A 22,660-nucleotide genomic window follows, 5' to 3' on the forward strand; every position below is an offset into this window, starting at 1 on the left:
CTTCCCAGAATAGTGGAGGCTGTGATAGCAGCAAAGGGGGACCATCTCAATATTAATGGCCATGATTTTGTAATGAGATATTCAGCGAGCATTTTGGCCATGTAGTGTATATGATCCCCTTTCAAACAGTCCCATTTTTACCATATTCTTCTTTTATACAGACGGAGCGGTCTTCTGGTCAGGCTCCGTAGACGGGCACATCGCGCACCGCTCCCGAGCATACTACTCGCCAATGTCCAGTCACTTGATAACAAGGTAGACGAAATCCGAGCAAGGGTAGCATTCCAGAGAGACTTCAGAGACTGTAACGTTCTTTGTTTCACGGAAACATGGCTCACTCGAGACACGCTGAGTCGGTACAGCCACCTGGTTTCTTCACACATCGCGCCGACAGAAACAAGCATCTCTCTGGTAAGAAGAAGGGCGGGGGTGTATGCCTTATGATTAACGAGATGTGGTGTAATCATAACAACATACAGGAACTCAAGATCTTTTGTTCACCTCACTTAGAATTCCTTACATTCAAATGCCGACCGCATTATCTACCAAGAGAATTCTCTTAGATTATAATCACAGTCGTGTGTATTCCCCCCCAAGCAGACACATCAACGGCCCTGAAAGAACTTAATTCGACTCTATGTAAACTGGAAACCACATATCCTGAGGCTGCAATTATTGTAGCTGGGGAGTTTAACAAGGCTAATCTGAAAACAAGGCTCCCCAAATTCTATCAGCATATCAATTGTGCTACCAGGTCTGGCAAAACCCTAGACAATTGTTATTCTAACTTCCGCTACGCATATTAGGCTCTCCCCCGCCCTCCATTTGGAAAAGCTAACCACGACTCCATTTTGTTGCTCCCAGCCTACAGACAGAAATTAAAACAGGAAGCACCCGCGCTCAGGTCTGTTCAACGCTGGTCCGACCAATCGGATTCCACGCTTCAAGATTGCTTCGATCACGTGGACTGGGATATGTTCCGCATTGCGACGAACAACAACATTGACGAATACGCTGATTCGGTGAGCGAGTTTATTAGCAAGTGCATCGGTGATGTTGTACCCACAGCGTCTATTAAACATTCCCCAGTCAGAAACCGTGGATTAATGGCAGCATTCACGCAAAACTGAAAGCGCGAACCACTGCTTTTAATCAGGGCAAGGTGACCGGAAACATGACCGAATACAAACAGCGTAGCTATTCCCTCCGCAAGGCAATCAAACAACTAAGCGTCAGTATAGAGACAAAGTGGAGTCACAATTCAACGGCTCAGACACGAGAGGTATGTGGCAGGGTCTACAGTCAATCACGGACTACAAAAGAAAAACCAACCCCGTCGAGGACCACGATGTCTTGCTCCCAGACGGACTAAACAACTTTGTTGCTCGCTTTGAGGACAATTCACTGACACGGCCCGCTACCAAAACCTGCAGGCTCTCCTTCACTGTAGCCAACGTGAGTAAAACATTTAAACGTGTTAACTTCTTTGGGACTGGGGGGCAGCATTGAGTAGCTTGGATGAATAAGGTGCCCAGAGTAAACTGCCTGCTACTCAAACCCAAAAGCTAGAATATGCATATTATTAGTAGATTTGGATAGAAAACACTCTGAAGTTTCTAAAACTGTTTGAATCATGTCTGTGAGTATAACAGAACTTATGTAGCAAGCAAAACCCCGAGGACAAACCATTGATTTTTTTTTTTTTGAGGTCACTGTCTGTTCAGTGTTTTTTCATTGGGATACTAGATTTCTAAGTGACTTGTTTGCAGTTCCTACCGCTTCCACTGGATGTCACCAGTCTTTGGAAATTGGTTGAGGTTATTCCTTTGTGTAATGAAGAAGTACGGCCATCTTGAATGAGTGTCATTTGAAGTGTACTTTTTGAGAGAGGCGCATGACTCGAAAAGTAGCGTCAGTTTGTTGTCTTCCTGTATTGAACACAGATAGTCCCGTCTTCAATTTGATCGATTATTAACGTTTAAAAATACCTACAGTTGTATTACAAAAGTAGTTTGAAATGTTTTGGAAAAGTTTACACGTAACTTTTGAGATATTTTGTAGTGACGTTGCGCAAATTGGAAGCAGTTTTTTTCTGGATCAAACGAGCCAAATAAATGGACATTTTAGATATATATGGACAGAATTAATTGAACAAAAGGACCATTTGTGATGTTTATGGGACATATTGGAGTGCCAACAACAGAAGCTCGTCAAAGGTAAGGCATGAATTATATTTTTATTTCTGCGTTTTGTGTCGCGCCTGCATGGTTGAAATATGCTTATCTTTCTTTGTTTACAATGGTGCTAACTCAGATAATAGCATGTTTGCTTTTGCCGAAAAGCCTATTTGAATTCTGACATGTTGGCTGGATTCACAACAAGTGTAGCTTTAATTTGGTGTCTTTCATGTGAGATTTCATGAACGTTGGATTTTTATAGTAATTTATTTGAATTTGGCACTCTGCATTTTTACTGGCTTTTGGCGTCCCACATATCCCAGAGAAGTTAAGCCACACGCCGTTGTACATTCCTCTGGTGTGAGGTCATATCAGCATGTCCTCCGATTCCTTTTCCCTCCTTCTCTCATGCCAAAACATCTCTCTAATGATGAGAGGGGGTACCTGTATTTTAGATGTATCCAAATGCTCTTTATTGAGTTTTTTTTCCTCTCTCTCTCTCTCTCTCTTATATACTATATATATATATATATATATATATATATATATGCTGGGAGTCACAAGGAGAGGGCGAGGAATGGAGGAATGTGTTTCCGACTTCAACAGTGGCTCAGTGTTGCAGCAGAGTTCCAGGCTATTGGGTGATTCTCACAAAATCTTGGTTTCAAATATTTCATACTTGAAAAAGACTTGCATCAGCAAATTTCCTTTTTTAGACATTATTAACAAGGTCTGAAGTGTTTGTGGGCATTAATATATAAACATTTACTGACAATTTAACACTTTTTTTGGAACATATTTTGCAAAACAAGTCCTTAAAAATCTCATTACCGCAACGGTCTGAAAACATCAAGACCATTTGGAAAGCTAATACATTTTCAATTTAAAAAAAAATGATTATTAACAGACATGCACAGTTATTTGAAACTCTGAAATTATATATATTTTTTAAATTAAGATTTTGATTTGATTTGACTGATTTCGTTCATTACCTCAACACCTTCCACAATTTGTATATAGATTTATTTTTCTACTGTATTATTGACTGTATGTTTGTTTTACTCCATGTGTAACTCTGTGTTGTTGTATGTGTCGAACTGCTTTGCTTTATTCTTGGCCAGGTCGCAGTTGTAAATGATCACTTGTTCTCAACTAGCCTACCTGGTTAAATAAAGGTTAAATAAAAAAATATATAAAAATTGATGGATTCAAACATTTCCAAAAATCAGTCCTTGGGTACCTCCAACCATTCTACTTACTTGTTCTATTACAATACATTACAAGCATATCTGTTATAACTAGTCAAGGGCTTGATGATGCTTTCACATGCATACACTGTATGTGTGTGTCCTATATGATGTACATAATCACACTGCTAATCACAATGAGTAATCAGGGGGGATAAGGGATAAGAGGAAATCAGGCCTATGCAGGAAATCAAAGAGCTACTTATCTACTCATTGCTCCTACTAGTGTAGTGTAGTGTAACCCAACGTATGCAGTTAGATGCAACAGTTTGGCGATCTGATAAACATACTGGAAAACTTAAGTTAATAACCAAGGCGTTTATTTGCTTCAATCACCGAACACAACCGACGCGCGTTATAGAGAGGTTTCTATTTGAGCCAGCCTTCTATTTCCCGAAATGCAGCTTTTGCTCAATGAAATGTTGAGAAGACTACCACACTGTTTATTGTGCCCAGTATGACCATTATAGACATTGTAATAACAAATCCATTGCAAATTAGACTTGCAAAGACTAGGCTTCCTTTCATACACCCTCTGATTTCGAGCTTCAGCACCATTCTCTTACTTGTTGAGCCTCTTGAATAACACAGTTAAACCACAGTGCTGAAATGCGTGCAGATGCCCGACTATTATAAGTTATTATAATATGAAGTCAGGTCCATATTTATTGACACCCTTAATAAAGATGAGCAGAAATCTGTATGAAATAATTGGTCCTAATACAAACACTTTGCTATAATATTGCATGCTCCAAAAAAGCAGAACATTATTTTTATACTGTTAGAATTACTAAGCGAAATAGATTTTTTTTAAAGTAACAGCAAAAAAATCTCTGAAAGATAGGTGTCAAAATGATTGGCACCCCTGTTTTCAGTACTCCAGCACCCTACGACACCGAGGCACAGATGATCCATTATACTGATCAGATACTCAAGTGCCCGCTCTAACAATGAAAAGAAATCTCTTCAAAAACGTAAGGCAGTCGGGAGGAGGCAAGATCAGGTGGTACGCTTCTAGCCAGCTAGAGGAAAGATACACATGTGAACAACGGGCACAATGGTTTACACTATCATAAAAATTATTTAGTTTTTTTAGGGTGCTATTTGGTATTAATCTTGGTTAGGTTTAAGCATTTTGTATTTTATACATTTTTATTTAACCTTTATTCAACTAGGCAAGTCAGTTAAGGACAAATTCTTATTTACAATGACGGCCTACCCTTGCAAAACATGGACGACGCCGAGCCAATTGTGCACCGTCCTATGGGTCTCCCCATCATGGCTGTGTAACGATCTTCTTCGTCTGATGAACAGGAAGGATCGGACCAAAACGCAGCGTGGTAAGTGTTCATGCTTTATTGAAAACAAACCACTAAATACAAAATAACAACGTGAATAAACGAAAAACGAAACAGTCCTGTAAGGTGCAGCAACACAAAACAGAAAACAACTACCCACAAAACCAACATGGAAAATGGCAACCTAAATAGGCTCCCCAATCAGAGACAACGAGAAACAGCTGTCTCTGATTGGGAACCAACTCAGGCCACCGTAAACCGACATACCCCTAGACCATACAAAATCCCCATAGATAAACAAAAACCCTAGACAAGACAAAAAAAACTAGACAATACAAAAACTAAACAAACCACCCTTGTCACACCCTGACCTAACCAAAAAAATAAAGATAACAAAATATAACTAAAGTCAGGGCGTGACAGGCTGGATGTGATATAGCCTGGATTCAAACCAGTAGTGACACCTCTTACACTGAGATGCAGTGCCTTAGACCGCTGTGCCACTCTGGAGCCCTACGGTTAGCAGTGTGGTTAAAGTTAGGTTAAAAATCACACTTTAAGAAGAGAAAAAAGAAAGAAAAAAAAATCAAATAAAGGGATGGGCGGCTATTTGAGACGAAAGCTGAAGAACATAAGCACATCCAGGTACTTTCAGCAGGTGCTGGAGTTGTAGGCAAACTCATGGAAAACAGGAAGGAAAACGCTGCACACTGCTGCTCATGCTCCCATGTGATATTTATTCATAACGTTTCGACCTTTAGGTCTTCACCGGGCATCCATATCCCAGGTGGGGGGGTGGAAGGTCCTATATATAGGGGCAGTACTTAACGACATCACTTTCTGAAACAGGAGGTAAAAAATGTATTACATAGGTTCACAATATTCAATGTGTCAAAATATATGATCATACACAAGGAATGTGATCAATATTTACTGTAATATACATACACATAAAATATTGAATTAGGACTAAAAAACTATTTGGACCTTTTGAAACAGTAAAAATGGTTTCAAGTCAAACTCCTCGTTAAGGCCAAGAGGAGAGTGTGTTGAGCATGTGGATCTAGAAAGATTCCCTTTGAAGAAGTTTCCTCTCAAAGTCCCCTCCCCATTTCTATTCCAATGTATCCCAGAGAACTAATAGGATGTCCAGCTTGTACGAAATGAACAGCAATCAGATTTTGGGTCTCAGCTGTCTGTATATTGCTGCGGTGCTCGCTGATCCGTATCTTAAGGCTTCTACGGGTTTTGCCTATGTAAGACAGACCACAAGGACATTTCAACATGTAAATAACATTGGTGGTCATGCAGGTAATTAGGCTATTTGAGACTTCATTTAATTGAAGTTTTAAGGTATGTGTGTGTGTATGTGTTTGTGTGTGTCTTTTTGTGTGTGTGTGTGTGTGTGTTGTGTGTGTGTGTGGTACTGTGATGTGTGTGTGTGTTGTGTGTGTGTGTGTGTGTGTGTGTGTGTGTGTGTGTGTGTGTGTGCCTGTGTGCCTGTGTGCTAGCGTGTGTGTGGGCATGGGCCAGGGTGTATGTCTTTCACTGCCCTCACAGTATCAGGGAACACTTTATCCTTCAATGTGTTCCTAATGAAAACTGGGAAATGCAAAGGAAAGACCATATGTGTGTGTGTATGTCTGCAGTGTTTAGAGTATAGCATACTGGAAAATGTAGTTATAGGACTACTGAGTTTCAATGGCAAAATTTATTTTCGTCCGTAATTCCTGCAGCAATGAGATGAGGTACTGTGTTCCCTGGTTACCTTGGGGACCGATTGTGTTTGAGTGAAACTTGGTGAGTGGGGTGGCCTCCGCGCCCCCAGAACACTACAGGAAGACAGACCGCCCGTGGCAACTGGGACTTCATGTACAGAGCACAGTGCACAGTAAGTAGGAGCGAAGTGTGACTCTGGGGGTAAATGGTCTGTAATCGCAATAATCAACGTGATTAGCCTGGGCTAGACCCAGCAGACCCAGACCTCCAGCCCCTCAGACCTGCCACCCAGGCTGCTGCTGCCTGTTGCTGCCCTGGACTACACACACTCTTACTACAGGGATGCAGGGAAGGAGGGAGGGAGAGAGAGAGAGAAAGAGAGGGAGAGGCAGGCAGGCAGATGGACAGAGGGACGGACGGACAGAGAGACAGACAGACAGACAGACACGGATGGATGGACCGACTGAGGGAGAATATCAGTGCTAGAGAAGAGGAAAGAGAGAAAGTGAGCGAGAATGAGAGTTTAATAATAGGTCAACAGTGATGTCTTGAAAGTCCCTTCTTCAGGATCGGTGGGTCCCCCACCGGACGGTTGAGCTAATGTAGGCTAATGCGATTAGTATGAGGTTCTAAGTAATTTCCCAGGACATAGACATATCTGATATTGGCAGAAAGTTTAAAGTCTTGCACTGTCCAATTTATAGTAGCAATTACAGTGAAAGAATACCATGCTATTGATTGAGGAAAGTGCACAGTTTTGAACTTGAAAAGTTATTAATAAATCAATTAGACACATTTGGGCAATCTTGATACAACATTTTGAACAGAAATGCAAAGGTTCATTGGATCAGTCTAAAACTTGGCACATACACTGCTGCCATCTAGTGGCCAAAATCTAAATTGTGTCTGGGCTGGAATAATACATTATGGCCTTTATCTTGCATTTCAAAGATGATGGTACAAAAAAATARATTTTCTTTGTGCTTTTTCCTTTGTACTTTCTTTTACCAGATCTATTATGTTATATTCCCCTACATTCATTTCATATTTCCACAAACTTCAAAGTGTTTTCTTTCAAATGGTATCAAGAATATCCATATCCATGCTTCAGGTCCTGAGCTACAGGCAGTTAGATTTAGGTATGTCATTATAGGTGAACATTTAAGAAAAGGAGCAGATCCTTTAAGATTCCAGATATTTTACTCAAATTATGTGGGAAGAAAAGTGGAAATGGGGACAGGGAGAAGATCTGCCCCTTGGAGAGTTCAGCTGTCTCAAAATCACAGAGAGCCAGGGCTGTGTCACATACAAAGACCTGGGAAACACAGAGCAGAACAGAATATAAATTGTAAAAACCGGAACTGTCTATTATTAAGCTATATGTTATTTTCCATTGACCAGTGTTATTAATGGATTGATTAGAAGAGTCAGCAGCCTCCCACTGTAGATATGTTGTGTATAAACAGCCTGTCAATCAAGTCGCTGGCGTTTCCTGTCTTGCTGTGCTTTTTAGAGTGCCACTGCTGCTGAGTGCACTGTCAGGCTCACACACACACACACACACACACACACACACACACACACACACACACACACACACACACACACACCACATGTACACAACACACACACACACGAACACACACACGCACACACGCACACACAGAGTTTTCTAAGTTAAAGGCAAACACACAGACACACATACACAAACACAGGGTTGAGCCTTCACAGACAGGCCTGTCCAGTGAGTTAGTGTGCTCAGATAAGGACAGACACTTCCTGGTCCAAACACAGAGAGAGAGAGAGAGAGAGAGAGACCATTGAATTGAAGTGATGGTACATGCATACATGTGCTATACTCACCTTTCCCTCTACCACACGATACAAAACAACACCACACATCACAATAACCAAAACACCACACCATTTCTACAACCGTATATCCAAAACATCTTCCCCAGCTATACAGACAGCTCCCCCAACAACACCATATCTCCTGAAACATCTCCACACTTTTTATCAATCTATAGAACTCAAACTCAACCCTAAGGTGCGCAGAGACCATCCCATTAAATATTAGTAAAGGGTCTGTTATCCCCTCACCTTTGACCCTGTTCCTCCTTGTTAGCCAAATAGCCAACTTTGCCTGCGCAAACAGAAAATTCTGCCAAAACACATTTGACATTTTCCTTATTTGAATACCTGTATTTTTTTAAATAAAACTCCACTGGGAGTCCATCGACCCCCGGTGCACGACCAGGGGACATCTGGGTTATGGCCTCTGCCAGTTTATGGGACAACAAAGGAATGTCCATTTCATCCTTCTGTGCCAGAGAGAGCTTTGGGAGTTCTGCGAACAAGACCTGAGCACACATAGGATCACACATTTCTGCCCTACACAAATCAGTATAAAACTAGTTCGCTCCCACATCTCCCACACCACAGAGGTCACCCACCCATCAGACAGCCATAGACAATGCATACCCTTGGCTTCACTGCTCTGTCTTTCCAAACCAAAGAAGAAGGAGCTGGGAGAATCCATCTCCTTGAGCATGGAGAACCTGGCTCTTGCAAGTGCTCCCTTTGCTTTAACCTGGAAAAAACTGCCCAGGTCCCTACGTAATTCAGCTAAATTAGCCTGGAGGCCTACATTTCCTTGCCCCACCATCTCTACCTCCATCTCACTAATACTATGCTCTAGTTCTCCCAATACTCTCCTAGGATGAGAGAGTTATATACTGTTGACAGAAAAGCCAAAAATTTAGACTTTTCCCACATCCCACCATTGACTCAGAGACTCATACTCCTCTCTTTGCTGCCCCCACCTTTCCCAAAAGGTCTGGAAACCTGAGCAGAAAGTGGCATCTTGTAAGAGCTTTACATTGAACTTCCAATAGGATGCCTGCCGGGGCCCTGGTGAAATAGACAGCTGAGCCATGGTTATGTGGTGATCTGAAAACCCCACTGGGAGAATGGTAGCGCCCAACAGCATATTGCTCTGATTCCTGGACATGTAAAAATGATCAAGTCGGGCTGCACTTACCCTAGCCCCAACAACCTTCACCAATGTATACTGTCTTATGTAAGGATGTTTAGTTCTCCAAACATCCACTAGGTCAAACTGATTAATGATGTCCCTTAACACTCCCACTGACCCTGAATGAGGCTCTTCCCCATTTCTGTCTTTCGTAAAAATCCATTGTACAGTTTCAGTCCCCGCCGACAACCAGCGTCTCCTCAGGCGCTACCTGTGAGAGTTCCTGTCTAAGACCCAAATAGAACCCCCCTCTCTCTCCCTGTGTTAGGTGCATACACATTTATAAAGACAAAACCCATGTTGTTAATTTCTGGTTTTACAACAAGCAGCCTACCCCTACACACCTCCTTTGAAGAGCACATTTTTACAGACAGACCCGGTACTGCCGGACTGCCACCCCTGTCCCATGGCTCAACACACTTGCCCCTTTCCACCAGAGCCCCCAATCGACTTCATTCACCACATCACTATGCATCTCCTGCAGAAACAATATATTTCACATATTCACCCAACACACTCCTCTTTCCCACATCTCTGGCGCCATTTATATTAAGCGAGCCTACTCGAAGAGTCTCCATAAGACCACACATAAGACCACACCACCATCCATAGCATGACTAGACACAGCCTCATCTACACCACCATCTATAGCATGACTAGTCCCAGCCTCATCTACACCACCATCTATAGCATGACTAGTCCCAGCCTCAGCTACACCACCATCTATAGCATGACTAGACCCAGCCTCATCTACACCACCATCTATAGCATGACTAGACCCAGCCTTTCAAGCTACACCACCATCATATTAGCATGACCTAGACCCAGCCTCAGCTACACACACAAACATGACTAGCCGCTACTAAACACCAGCATGACTAGACCCAGCCTCAGCTACACCACCATCTATAACGATACTAGTCCCAGCCCTCATCTACGAACCACCATCTATAGCATGACTAGACCCAGCCTCATCTACACACCATCATAGCATGACTAGTCCCAGCCTCATCTTACACCACCATCATAGCATGACTAGCCAGCCTCATCTACACCACCATCTAATAGCCATTGACTAGACCCAGCCTCATCTACAGTCCACCATCTATAGCATGACTAAGCCCAGCCTCACTACACACCATCCATATAGCATGACTCAGACCCAGCCTCATCTACACCACCACATCAATAGCATGACTAGTCCCCAGCCTCATCTACACCAACCATCTATAGCATGACTAGTCCAGCCCTCATCTACACCACCATCTATAGCATGACTAGACCCAGCCTCATCTACACCACCATCCATAGCATGACTAGCCCTAGCCTCATAGCTACACCACCATCTATAGCATGACTAGTAACCCAGCCTCATCTACCACCACCATCTATAGCATGACTAGAACCCAGCCTCATCTACACACCATCTATAGCATGGACTAGCCCAGCCTCATATACACCACCATCTATAGCATGGACTAGACCCAGCCTCACTACACCACCATCATAGATGACTAGACCCAGCCTCAGCTACACCACCCATCTATATGCATGACTAGTCCCAGCCTCATCTACACCACCATCCATAGCATGACTAGACCCAGCCTCAGCTACCCCACCATCTTTAGCCTGACTAGACCCAGCCTCCGCTACACCAACATCCATAGCATGACTAGACCCAGCCTCATCTACTCCACCATCCCTGGCATGACTAGGCCCAGCCTCTGCATCTCATTTCCCCCTGCACATTGACCTCGATTTCCCCCACTGGCCCATGTGCCCTCACCTTGTCTACGGCCTTTATGTGGGCACGCAAAGCTCTTATGCCCCAAATGCCCACACTCAAAACACCGTAGATTTTCTGTGCTGGCAAACCCTGCGTAGAGCCCCTCCCCATGCCTCACTTTAAAATGCACATTTAGCTGATGCTCATTGTTATTCAGAAACATAAACACTTGCCTCCGAAATGAAACAACGTGCTTAACGGTATCTGCCTGAAAACCTGCCGACAAGACAAGAAAACCTCTAGCAAACTTACCAAAACAACTCAGCTCTTTCCTGATTTGATCATCCGTAATAAACGGATGCAAATTTGCAACTACCACCCTTGTCGAAGGGGTAGAGAGAGGCGAAATTGGCACCAACACACCCCTTACAAATATTCCACTAGCAATTAGCTTATCAACCAAATTTGCTATTTTCATGAACACAACCACAGCTTTGTTCATTCTGGAAGCGGAATGTATAAATTCACCTCCTACCTGTTCACCGACTGCGAGCAGAAACGCCTCCACTTTAACTCCATTCTCAGGAACACACCTGAATCCATGCCGTATCGACAGCGTCTCCTCCGCGCGCACACCACACCTTCCAAACCCCCGGAAACTAACTCTGTATCCTTCCGCCCTAACTTTGAAAAAACCTGTGGACACCGCTAAAACAAATAGTGCATTAACCCTCCACCATAGAAAATAAAACAGAATCTAGAAAATTAGTTAAAACTCCAAAAAACTCCCAGCATTCACTGCGAGAGAGAGAGACCATTGAATTGAGAGAGAGAGACCATTGAATTGAATTGAATTGAGAGAGAGAGACCATTGAATTGAGAGAGAGAGAGACCATTGAATTGAATTGAGAGAGAGAGAAAAACCATTGAATTGAGAGAGAGAGAGACCATTGAATTGAAAGAGAAAGAGAGAGACCATTGAATTGAGAGAGAAAGAGAGAGACCATTGACTTGAGAGAGACCATTGAATTGAGCGAGCGAGAGAGACCATTGCATTGAATTGAGAGAGAAAGAGAGAGAGAGAGACCATTGAATTGAATTGAGAGAGAGAGAGACCATTGAATTGAATTGAGAGAGAGAAAGGGAGAGAGAGCCCATTGAATTGAGAGAGAGACCATTGAATTGAGAGAGCATTGAATTGAACTGAGAGAGACCATTTAATGTAATTGAGAGAGAGAGACCATTGAATTGAATCGAATAGAGAGAGAGAGCGAGACCCTTGAATTGACTTGAGATGAGAGAGAGACCCTTGAATTTAATTGAATTGAAAGAGAGAGACCCTTGAATTTGAACTGAAAGAGAGATACTCTTGAAAAGACTTGAATTGAGAGAGAGAGAGAGAGAGAGAGAGAGAGAGAGAGAGAGAGAGAGAGAGAGAGAGAGAGAGAGAGAGAGAGAGAGAGAGAGAGAGAGAGAGAGAGAGAGAGAGAGAGAGAGAGAGAGAGAGAGAGAGAGAGAGAGAGAGAGAGAGAGAGAGAGAGAGAGAGAGAGAGAGAGAGAGAGAGAGAGAGAGAGAGAGAGAGAGAGAGAGAGAGAGTGTTAGTCTCCACAATTCAGAGGTTAAATGCCTACTCTTCGCAGATGACCTATGCTTACAGCAGAGCCTGGACCTGCTAGAGCAGTACTGCCAGACCTGGGCCCTGGCAGTAAACCTCAAAAATACTAAAATAATGATTTTCCAGAGATGATCCAGATCTCAGGGAATTAGACCAAAGTTCTCAATTGGTACAAAATATATAGAGCACAACACACACTTCAATTACTTAGGTTTAAAAATAAGCTCAACTGGTCACCTTAATGGGGCAGTGAATGAATTTAGAGAGAAAGCACGCAGGGCATTCTACGCCATTAAAAAACAAATTCAAATTGAAATACATATTACAATTTGGATAAAACTAATTGAATGTGTCACTGAACCAAATGCACTTCATGGCAGCGAGGTGTGGGGTCCACTTGCAAAACAAGATTTCACCAAATGGGACAAACACCCAATTTGAAAACCCTGCATGCAGAGTTCTGTAAGATTCTCCTTCATGTCCAGAGGAAACTACAAACAATGTATGCAGAGCAGAATTAGGCCAATATCCACTAATAATAAAAACATTTGGATACATCTAAAATACAGTGACCCCCTCTCATCATTACCAAGCCCTGCAGTGCCAAGAGCTGAGCAAAGAAAAGAGTTCCCTCATCCAGCTGGTCCTGGGGCTGAGCTCACAAACCTTAACGGTTACAGTGTTGGACCTGTAACCAAAAGGTTGCAAGATCAAATCCCTGAGCTGACAAGGTAAAATCTGTTGTTCTGCCCCTGAACAAGGCAGTTAACCCACTGTTCCTAGGCCATCATTGAAAATAAGAATTAGTTCTTAACTGACTTGCCTAGTTAAAAAAAAAAAGAAGCCTGTTCTACTAACACACTGAAGCCTCAGGACCAGAACATCCAATCAATCAGAATAAAATAAATTACAACACAATCAAAACTAAACTACATTGCTTATTGGGAAACACAAGCACAGAGCAAAATGCAGTGCTATCTGGCCCTAAATCAACAGTACTCTGTGGCTAACTATTTGACCATGGTTACTGATCAAAACCTTAGAAAAACCTTGACAAAGTACAGGCTCAGTGAGCACCACCTTGCCATTGAGAAGGGTAGACACAGGAAAACCTGGCTCCCTGTAGAGGAAAGGCTGTGCAACCACTGCACAACAGCAGAACCTGAGACGGAGCTGCATTTCCTGACAAAATGTCAAAAATATAAAACAATTAGAGTGTCATTTCCCCAAATTTGAAACCCTCTCTGATGAGAATAGGTTACCCGTCCTGTTGGGGGAGGACGCAGAGAGCTGTGGGTTGGCAGCGCACTACATTGCTGCCTGCCATAAGATGAGGGACAGTGTCTGACAGACCAATCAACCTGTACATGTCCTCTACTGTATGCTTATTGTTATTGTTGAATGTATGGTTATTTTGACCCTTGGTTATTGTTGTTACTGTTGTCCCGTTGACATTTTTGATTCTCATTATCTTAATATTGTAAATATCCAAAGTAAGCTTTGGCAATATGTACATTGTTAAGTCATGCCAATAAAGCAAATTGAATTGAATTGAATTGAGAGAGAGAAGGGGAGGGGGACGAGGGACAGAGAGAGGTACGTAGGTGGTGTTTTGAGGGGGAACTCTGTGTTTGAGATTTGAGGAGAAGAGTGAAGTGTGTAAGGGTAGGGGTATTTGTTCACGTGCATCTATGTGCATCTATAGGTAACTGCCAAAATAAAGGAAACACTTGAGTAAATGAGGGATACAAAGTAGAGTACATTCAGAAAGTATTCAGACCCCTTGACTTTTTTCACATTTTATTAGGTTATAGCCTTATTCTAAAATGTATTGAATCTGGGTTTTTTCCCTCCTCAAAGCAAAAACTTTTTTCTTTTTTTTATGTTTACAAATTTATTTAAAAAAATATCTGAAATATCACATTTACATGTATTCAGACGCTTTACTCAGTACTTTGTTGAAGCAGCTTTGGCAGTGGTTACATCCTTGAGTCTTCTTGGGTATGACACTACAAACTTGGCACACCTTTATTTGGGAAGTTTCTCCTATTCCTCTCTTCAGATCCTCCCAAGCTCTGTCAGGTTGGATGGGGAGCGTCGCTGCACAGCACACAAGGACATTCAGAGACTTGTCCCGAAGCCACTCCTGAGTTATCTTGGCTGTGTGCTTAGGGTTGCTGTCCTGTTGGAAGGTGAACCTTCGCCCCAGTCTGAAGTCCAGAGCGCTCTGGAGCAGGTTTTCATCAAGGATATCTCTTTACTTTGCTCCGTTCATCTTTCCCTCGATCCTGACTAGTCTCCCAGTCCCTGCACTGGAAAACATCCACACAGCATGATGTTGCCACCACCATAGTTCACCGTAGGGATGGCGCCAGGTTTCCTACAGACATGACACTTGGTATTCAGGCTAAAGAGTTCAATCTTGGTTTCATTAGACCATAGAATCTTGTTTCTCATGGTCTGGGTCCTTTAGGGGCCTTTTGGCAAACTCCAAGTGGGCTGTAATGTGCCTTTTACTGAGGAGCGGCTTGTGTCTGTCAACTCTACCATAAAGGCCTGATTGGTGGAGTACTGGTTGTCCTACTGGAAGGTTCTCCCATCTCCAGAGAGGAACTCTGGAGCTCTGTCAATGTGACCATCAGGTTCTTGGTCACCTCCCTGATCAAGGCCCTTCTCCCCCGATTACTCAGTTTGGCTAGGCGGCCAACTCTATGAAGAGTCTTGGTGGTTTAAACTTCTTCCATTTAAGAATGATGGAGGCCACTGTGTTCTTGGAAACCTTCAATGCTGCAGAAATTTGTTGGTACCCTACCCTTCCCCAGATCTGTGCCTCAACATAATCCTGTCTCTGAGCTCTACGGACAAATCTTTCGACCTTATGTCTTGGTTTTTCCTCTGAAATGCACTGTCAACTGTGGGACCTTATATAGACAGGCGTGTGCCTTTCCAAATTATGTCCAATCAATTGAATTTACCACAGGTGGACTCCAATCAAGTTGTAGAAACATCTCATGGATGATCAATGGAAACAGGCTACAGTCTCACAGCAAATGGTCTGAATACTTATGCAAATAAGGTCTTTCTGTTTTTCATTTGTAATATATTTGCAAACATTTCTATAAACGTACTTTCATTTGTCATTATGAGGTATTGTATAGATCGATAAGGATAAAAAATAAAAWTTTTTTTTTTTTAGAATTAGGCTGTAATGCAACAAAATGTGGAAAAAGTCAAGGGGTATGAATACTTTCCTGAATGCACTGTATATGTGACTCGTTTCAGGAAACTAGGAGTATGTCGCAAGTCACAACTTCACAGGAGAGCCATTTGAATGTTAAAAAAAAGAAAAAGTAAGTGAATATTTAATCGCTATTTGTGAATTTATGAAACCTGTGCTGGTTGAAAATATTTTGATGTGGTCACTCCGTCCTCAAACAATTGCATGGCATGCTTTCGCTGTAAAGCCTATTGTAAATCAGACAATGCAGTTAGATTAACAAGAATCTAAGCTTTTAACCGATATAAGACACTTATATGTACCTAAATGTTTAATATCCATAATTTTAATCATTATTTATTTTAATTGTGCGCCCTCCAATTTCACCGGAAGTTGTCGACAGGTGTCCCGCTGACGGGACGCCTAGCCCCAAAACAAATTCTTATTTACAATGACTGCCTACCGGGGAACAGTGGGTTAACTGCCTTGTTCAGGGGTAGAATGACAGATTTTTACCTTGTCAGCTCAGGGAGCTCAGACACAAATGTTGCAGCAGCCTAGGCTACACCGAAACATTCTAAATCTGACATGCTGTATGGGATGAAAACAATACTATTTTTCAGTCTGATCAACTGTAGGCTACTAATAAGCGTTGCTTCATACAGCCTATGCACCCTGTCCATCTGGTCAGGGTAAACAAATTGGTAACGTTATGTATTTATAGTCCATTTGTGTGTCAGGAGAAAATGGGAATGTGATCAAATTTGGTTTATATTCAAACGTGGGCTAGCTAGGCTGCCTATATGTTTTCAATCCAGAATGATTAACTGGAATTACTCAATCAACATAATAGTGGTGAGTTAATGTTTCATTAGGCTTACAGTTGCATAGGCTAACATGATGCAAACATGCATAAAGCAAGCTCAGCCCTGTGAGTTCTATTGTCAGTTGTTGTCTATGTGTCTGGGTAGAGGAAATCCCCCTCCTTATCTAGTCTAAATATAATTTATATGAACAAATATAAGGTAGCTGCAGTTTGAATGGGTTCAGCCCCGCCAGTGCCAGGAGTTTTTTAAAACCATGTGACCTGATTATGAAAAACTGGTCCCGTCATAGCCCATATAAAACCTTTTTACAACTGATTAATCACTGTCATACCTTATAGGGTACAGAGTTCTCCTGGTTGGGTTAACAGATATATAAAAACTCTGTGCCCCAGGGGGTAAAAATTGCCTCACCACTCTGGGACCTATGGTGCCACCAGTCGCTTGCAGTTGTCAGATATCATCAGGTATGTGGATGATCGGGGCTTCATTCAGGAACGTTTCTTGGGCTACTTTGATGTGTCAAGTGGGCGAGATGCGTAGTCTGTTTGCCTTCATGAATTTTGAGACGTCGGAGTTTAACTTCGTAGAGAAACTCGTTGTCCAAACCTATGACAGCACAGCTGTAATGTAATGCATCTGCTATTTGTAGTTACAGGCAAGTCCCCTCCTGTTCCCTGATTAGGAGGTGATGACTACTCCACTCCGCTGCCATTGTCAACTTTCTCCTGACATGAACTGAAGACACGATGTCTCATATGCCCGCTCATCCACTGGCACATTTAATGTTTCCCCTTCATGCACTGTGAGTACCTCTATCAATTTTCTCTCATTACTGTATGTAGAGTCAAATCACATACACAATCACATTATTACACATCAGTGATTTTACTCCTTGCTTGGACTAACTCATTCTCAGCTCTTTTGTCTAACTGTGTAGTGTGTTGTGCTATTGTGTTTTGTCTTCCCAGTCAAATCCTGTCCTGCACTGAAGTCAAGCCTCTGAACACCTCAACTCATGCCTCATACCGTCATTCAATCACTGCTGTGATCCCTTCCCAACACTGTGTAAGTAGCCCTCTCATTCCCATTACCCATTATATTGTACTATAAATGTCTTTAATAAATGCTTTAGGTTAAAATAATTAATATTTGATGATTTTTGAAAACACACTTTGTGGTCTCCATGCTTTCCCGCCCCTATAACGTGCAGTCTCCCATCCTCCTCAATTGTTCAAGTATTTTCCCATCATTTTGGCTACCACAGCTAGAAGAAGAAATCCCAGTAACTTTAAAAGAGGGGTCTCAAAAGAGCATTGGGGATTTAAAGTGTGTGCGTGTGTGTGTGTGTCTCAGTCACCAGATCTCAACCCAATTGAGCACTTCTGGAAGATTCTGAAAAACCTCTATTAATTAACAGTTTGTAAAGGATTAACTTACCCTTTATGAATCATAATTCCTACATGTGTAAATGTCAATAAGCAATCTCTAAATAGTAATTACACATTTATAAACACTATTTAAAATGATTTATTAATGATTAATAAGATAATTAATAAGGTGTTTGATCATAGTATGTTCACAATTTGAAAATGATTAATTGAATAATACACGTATAAACCCTTTGTAAAGGAGTAATTGTCAACTCTGACCCAAGATGGCGTAGCAGTCACACGTCTTTGTCCTCGTCTTGTCGTGTCCCATGGATATATCTTTTTATATCTTTTTTCTTTGCATATCTTTTCTACATTTTTCTAAACCTAAACTTCAAAATACTCTCCTGCAACCCCAACACAACCCCAACAGAAGCTAGTCAGCTAACTAGCTACTAGCTAGTAGTCATCTAACCAGCGGTCATCAGCTAACCTTTAGCTCGGAAAACTCTCGCCAGTTTGCACAACGCGAGTCAAACCACAGCATACCGGACTTATTTTCTCTCCATATCCCCGGATTCCTACAGCAAGCTCTGAACCTTTTCACCTGGATCATCGCAGCTAGCTAGCTGCCTAGCCTGGAGCTAGCCAATGCTAGGTCCATCTCCCGGCTAGCTGAAGAGGTCCATCAGCCACTCCTGGGCTACAATTCATATTTTGCCAATTGGCCTGGACCCCTTTTACTGACGGCCCGCCCGATCCTTCACAACTGGACTACCGACTTAATCCGCCCGAGGGGGTTGTTCAACTGGCTACTACATCGCGACGTCCCCTGAATGCCCATCTGCTAGCCTTCTAGCCGCGGCCCGCTAGCTGTCTAGAGCATACTAGACTGTTAGCTGAAGAGATCCATCGGCCAATTTCTTGGGCCACTATACCTATTTTGCCAATTGGACAGGACCCCATTACTACACGGAACCCTACTTATCCATCACGACTGGACTAACGGTATAACAGCACGACGAGGCTCCGCACGAGGATGCTATAACAGACTTCTTCCATCGCGACATCCCTCTAAGGCCCTTCTGCTAGCCTGCTGCCAACCCCGGGCCCGCTAGCTGTCTGAATCGCCGTGTCTCCAGCCTGCCTAACTACTCCCTGGACTCCTATGATCACTCGGCTATGGATGCCTCTCCCTAATTTTAATATGCCTTGTCCATTGCTGTTATGGTTAGTGATTATTGTCTTATTTCACTGTAGAGCCTCTAGCCCTGCTCAATATGCCTTAGCTAACCCTTTAGTTCCACCTCCCACACATGGGGTGACATCACCTGGTTTAAATGATGTTTCTATAGACAATATCTCTCTCATCATCACTCAATGCCTAGGTTTACCTCCACTGAATTCACATCCTACCATACCTTTGTCTGTACATTATGCCTTGAATCTATTCTATCGCTCCCAGAAACCTGCTCCTTTTACTCTCTGCTCCGAACGTTCTAGAAGACCAGTTCTTATAGCCTTTAGCCTTTAGCCGTACCCTTATCCTACTCCTCTGTTCCCCTGGTGATGTAGAGGTTAATCCAGGCCCTGTAGTGCCTAGCTCCACTCCCATTCCCCAGGCGCTCTCATTTGCGGACTTCTGTAACCGCAAAAGCCTTGGTTTCCTAAGTTTGTTTTATTCACTGCTTTAGCACACTCTGCCTACCTGGATGTCCAAGCCGTGTCTGAATCCTGGCTTAGGAAGACCACCAAAAACCCTGAAATTTTCATCCCTAACTATAACATTTTCCGACAAGATAGAACTGCCAAAGGGGGCGGAGTTGCAATCTATTACAGAGATAGCCTGCAGAGTTTTGTCTTACTATCCAGGTCTGTACCAACACAATCTGAGCTTCTACTTCTAAATCCACCTTTCCAGAAACAAGTCTCTCACCGTTGCCGCTTGCTATAGACCACCCTCTGCCCCCAGCTGTGCCCTGGACACCATATGTGAATTGATTGCCCCCCATCTATTTTCAGAGCTCGTGCTGCTAGGTGACCTAAACTGGGACATGCTTAACACCCCGGCCATCCTAAAATCTAAGCTTGATGCCCTCAATCTCACACAAATTATCAATGAACCTACCAGGTACAACCCCAAATCCGTAAACACAGGCACCCTCATATATATCATCCTAACCAACTTGCTCTCCAAATACACCTCTGCTGTCTTCAACCAAGATCTCAGCGATCACTGCCTCATTGCCTGCATCCGTAATGGTCTGCCAACCCTCATCACTGTCAAATGCTCCCTAAAACACTTCAGCGGGCAAGCCTTTCTAATAGACCTGGCCCGGGTATCCTGGAAGGATAATGATCTCATCCCGTCAGTAGAGGATGCCTAGTTATTCTTTATAACTTTTCAGGGAAGTTAGTAACCAATATACACAGGCAGTTAGGAAAGCTAAGGCTAGCTTTTTCAAACAGAAATTTGCATCCTGTAGCACAAACTCAAAAATGTTCTGGACACTGTAAAGTCCATGGAGAATAAGAGCACCTCCTCCCAGCTGCCCACTGCACTGAGGCTAGGAAACACTGTCACCACCGATAAATCCACTATAATTGAGAATTTCAATAAGCATTTTTCTACAGCTGGCCATGCTTTTCACCTGGCTACCCCGACCTCAGTCAACAGCCCTGCACCCCCCACAGCAACTCGCCAATGCCTCCCCCATTTCTCCTTCAACCAAATACAGCTGATGTTCTGAAAGAGCTGCAAAATCTGGACCCATACAAATCAGCTGGGCTAGACAATCTGGACCCTCTCTTTCTAAGGTTATCTGCCGAAATTGTTGCAACCCCTATTATTAGCCTGTTCAACCTCTCTTTCATATTGTCTGAGATTCCCAAAGATTGGAAAGGTGCCGCGGTCATCCCCCTCTTCAAAGGGGGAGAAACTCTAGACACACTGTTACATAAGTATATCTATCCTACCCTGCCTATCTAAGGTCTTCGAAAGCCAAGTTAACAAACAGATCAACGACCATTTCAATTCCCACCGTACCTTCTCCGCTATGCAATCTGGTTTCAGAGCTGGTCATGGGTGCACCTCAGCCACGCTCAAGGTCCTAAACGATATCATAACCGCCATCGATAAGAGACAATACTGTGCACCCGTATTCATTGACCTGGCCAAGGCTTTCGACTCTGTCAATCACCACATTCTTATCGGCAGACTCAACAGCCTTGGCTTCTCAAATGACTGCCTCGCCTGGTTCACCAACTACTTCTCAGACAGAGTTTAGTGTGTCAAATCGGAGGGCCTGTTGTCTGGACCTCTGGTAGTCTCTATGGCGGTGCCACAGGGTTCAATTCTCAGGCTGACTCTCTTCTCTCTATACATCAATGATGTCACTCTTGCTGCTGGTGATTCTCTGATCCACCTCTACGCAGACGACACCATTCTGTATACTTCTGGCCCCTCTTTGGGCACTGTGTTAACTAACCTCCAGACGAGCTTCATTGCCATACAAATCTCCTTCCGTGGCCTCCAAATGCTCTTAAATGCAAGTAAAACTAAATGCATGCTCTTCAACCGATCGCTGCCCGCACCCTTCCGCCCGTCCAACATCACTACTCTGGACGGTTCTGACTTAGAATATGTGGACAACTACAAATACCTAGGTCTCTGGTTAGACTGTAAACTCTCCTTCCAGACTCCCATTAAGCATCTCCAATTCAAAATTAAATCTAGAATCGACTTCCTATTTCACAACAAAGCATCCTTCACTCATGCTGCCAAACATACCGTTGTAAAACTGACTGTCCTACCGATCCTTGACTTGGGCGATGTCATTTACAAAATAGCCTCCAACACTCTACTCAACAAAGTGGATGCAGTCTATCAGAGTGCTATCCGTTTTGTCACCAAAGCCCCATATACTACCCACCACTGCGACCTGTACGCTCTCGTTGGCTGGCCCTCGCTTCATTCTTGTTGCCAAACCCACTGGCTTCAGGTCATCTACAAGTCTTTGCTAGGTAAAGCCCCGCCTTATCTCAGCTCATTGGTCACCATAGCAGCACCCACCTGTAGCACGCGCTCCAGCAGGTATATTTCACTGGTCACCCCAAAACCAATTCCTCCTTTGGCAGCCTTTCCTTCCAGTTCTCTGCTGCCAATGACTGGAACGAATTGCAAAAATCACTGAAGCTGGAGACCCACATCTCCCTCACTAACTTTAAGCACCAGCCGTCGGACCAGGTCACAGATCACTGCACCTGTACATAGCCCATCTGTAAATAGCCCATCCAACTACCTCATCCCCATACCGTATTTATTTATTGATCTTACTCCTTTGCACCCCAGTATCTCTACTTGCACATTCATCTTCTGCACATCTATCACTCCAGTGTTTAAATGTTTAATTGCTATATTGTAATT

General features: G+C 43.1%; 1 protein-coding gene across 1 annotated transcript in view; it reads right to left on the reverse strand.

The window, feature by feature from the left end:
* LOC111973019 (N-myc proto-oncogene protein-like) overlaps positions 1–11,826 on the reverse strand; it is a 56,547-nt gene extending 44,721 nt beyond the window's left edge. The window contains exon 1 of the mRNA XM_024000147.3: positions 11,740–11,826. The gene's annotated coding sequence lies outside the window, so the exon portion shown is untranslated. The remainder of the gene's footprint in view (positions 1–11,739) is intronic.
* Positions 11,827–22,660: the final 10,834 nt, after the last annotated feature.

This window comes from Salvelinus sp. IW2-2015, linkage group LG14, assembly GCF_002910315.2.
Source record: "Salvelinus sp. IW2-2015 linkage group LG14, ASM291031v2, whole genome shotgun sequence".
Classification (NCBI taxonomy): Eukaryota; Metazoa; Chordata; class Actinopteri; order Salmoniformes; family Salmonidae; genus Salvelinus; species Salvelinus sp. IW2-2015.